Below are 3,143 nucleotides of genomic sequence, written 5' to 3'. Positions count from 1 at the left end.
TGACGAGGGGAGGGGTGTTTGAGAAATGTGACGTCACATCAAAATGCGCAACTTTAAATAAATATAGACAACACGTTCTACTTAATTAAATAGACTTGTTAATAAATGTTTTCCCCTACAACATCGGAGTGCAGCGCCACATTAAATACGCACTACAATGACAATAGTTTAAAGCGATTTGAAGCATGTTTTATTTTTTGGGGGGGCAGAGCTTTGAGACGTCATATTTGAGGGGGGGTCTGACTTTTTGTGATGACGAGGGGGGGGGGATCAAAAATCGTCCAAAATCGCGTGACGTCATTTATGGACGGCCCCATACCTCTGTTTGACCATACTTTGCCATCGGTTCGGATATCGCTCGCCACTGATGTTAAACCTTGGCTGAGAATCGGACTCAGGTGGCCGGGGTTCACAGTGCAGTGCGCCCTCACCACTCCACCCGCGTGTGCAGCTGTAGCCTGTAGCTGTGCTGCACAGAGCAGCAGATCTGCGCGGGTCGTGTAGAACACCCAGCAGCAGCAGCACGGGTGACTTGCTCCACTCCGTCATTCCACCCTCCACAGAAGGTCTCACTACGACTGCTGCTGCTGTGGATCACTCTACGTGTGTATCTACGTCGAACTTATTTCGCACCGTACTTAACCAACCGTGCTAATCGCAGAGGTCGGAAATCACTCTCGTGCCCTTGTCAAATTTCCCCCCACCCCCTTACCCTGTTAGTAGCCTGACCAACGCGCCTCTGCGCAGTTGCGCCGCCTGCACACTCGATACCTCCGCCACTGGATCCGCTGCATGCGAGGTAAGAAGACCCGCACCACCAGTGGCAGGTAACAGGTGAATCTCTCCCCAGTCTCCTGTTCAGACGCGCGTGACCTGCCCGCCACGCGCGCGCAGCATCGCACCCTGGGGAGCAGGGGCGCGTCGCTGCCATGGAACGAAACCTTCAGTGTCCGCTGCGACATCGTAAATTATAAAATCACAAGAATAGGGGCCGTATTTTAGTCACGGCACTTTCAACATAATCATTCGCGTCCTTGTGAAAATGTAAATCAAGTAACTCAGCAATGTCTCTCCCACATACAAAGTAAAGGCATTTCTTATTTACACAAACTATGAGCCGCATGGCACTCTGGGAGTGCGTAATCTCAGCAGCATCAAGACCAAGACAACAAATTCGCCCGTTCTCTCATTGAAAATAAGTAAATTTCTAAATATCAATGTCCTGGTTACAAAAGCAAAGTTTGTGGAGAATAATAGCCATTTTCTGTACTTTTGAGGCATAAGCAATTAGGAAATCACACTTACTACCCAGGAACAAAAAATAAATACATTTTTTAGACAGTGTTATCACATTCTAGATTTTTTCGTGACTGCAAGGATTCATACTCTTAGGTTTTTTCGGCAAAGTCACGTAGGTAAAAATAGAAATAATAGAAATAATTATAGAAATAAAATAATAAATCACGACGTTTCGGAGGCAACACAAGTCTCCGTCATCAGGTGGGACCGTCACAGCTAAACTTACTGTATCGCATTTGAATTTGGCAACATAAAATAACTACGATAACATTTTTACTCCATATGGTGACCCAGAACGATATAAAATAACTTTCTAAACTCATTTGATGGTAAACAAAGTGGCTTCCAAATGACGTCACGCGTGCAGAAGCTCCCGTCGAATGTATTTGTATTCGCTTGCAAGTTCCTCGCCAGTGAGGAATACCTCACAGACATGGGCAATCGGTGAAAAGAGCCGAGGTTCATTCTTCATACATTTATTTCTCAATGCCGTGTTGGGTGAGGGCAACGGGGTTAATCGGTTAAAACTAAATGCAACAAGGCAGGGAGGGGGGGTAACAGCAGCCAACAAAACACGGAGGAGGCTTTCGCCACCAATATTTTTCATAACAACAGTTTTTGTGTTAGATCTATTCTGGCAAATCGCCCGATGACGCTGGGTGTAATTACCAGCGAAACGTCGTACGGTGGACTGCAGCAGTAACTAATTGGCGTTTTGTTTATGCGACAAATCCCTTACTAATTGGCTGTGTCGAGTATGGTGGAGGAGGGTTACGACGCATTTCTACTTTCGCGATCTAACACAAAAAAAACTCTTTATTATGAGCCAACAAAATGTTGAGAACCAACTCGCCTAGAGACCCGACCTGAAACATTCGGCTTCTGTGTCTCGAGAGAGAGAGAGACCGCATCACATTCACAATTGCCTCTGACCATTCTCTCACAGTAACGGTGACAAATCATTATTAATCGACCCCCACCAGCCCCACGTCAACTATGAACTCATTTTTGTGTCACCTCGTGGCTTATCACGCACGCGGAGGTGCGAGGACTCGTCCGGATCGCCCCGTTTGTCACTCCGCCGCTGGACGAAGGCCTCCCCACGCCGCGTGGCATCGTCTGGGGCTACTGGACCATACTTCACCTCGCCGAGCGGTGACACTTGGTGAAGGGCGGTGCAAGCATAGGCGAGGAAGCATAGCAGTGCAGTACAACCATTGTTGCTGGAGCGCACCGTGCTGATGATCCTGTGTTGCAGCCCCGTGTGCGTGGCGGTCACCCATCCGCGTACTGTCCAGGGTCAAGTGCTGCTTAGCTTCCTAGACCTGACGACAGCGAGATCTGACGACACGAATCAAGGATTCGTCAATGCAGCTTCTGAGCCATTCATAAAACACGTTCCCCATGTAGGTGCCGTCCTGCATGAGTGTGACCATTTCACAACAGCAAAATGAAAAACACATGTTTTATTTCAATAAAAGTCGTGTACCCGCGAAATTACGTTGACAAAAAAAAGTGTTGCTGGCTGGATGCATCGACGGACGGTCACGTGGTACGGCTGCTCGTTCAGCATTTTGAAAACAATAAAAAGACGCGTAACCAACGCATTGCATGTATTATATTACACTGCAGGATTAGCGCCTAACGTCACGATCACTTGAGTTTTTTATCCCGTCATGCGTAATGGAACAATCCGACGTGCAGCAAATCATCCCTGCAGCGCATCGGCTTCCTGGAGGAATGGGGGGGGGGGGGAGAGACGCCGGATGAACGGCTGTGACACCACCGCCGGTGCCGATGGTTCCTCTCCCACGACTCATGGCAGGTGGAGCGCAAACGCGCGG

This window comes from Lethenteron reissneri, chromosome 36, assembly GCF_015708825.2.
Source record: "Lethenteron reissneri isolate LAM-NWPU_2019-01 chromosome 36, ASM1570882v1, whole genome shotgun sequence".
In the NCBI taxonomy this organism is placed as follows: domain Eukaryota; kingdom Metazoa; phylum Chordata; class Hyperoartia; order Petromyzontiformes; family Petromyzontidae; genus Lethenteron; species Lethenteron reissneri.
Note: the sequence above shows the minus strand (reverse complement) of the source record.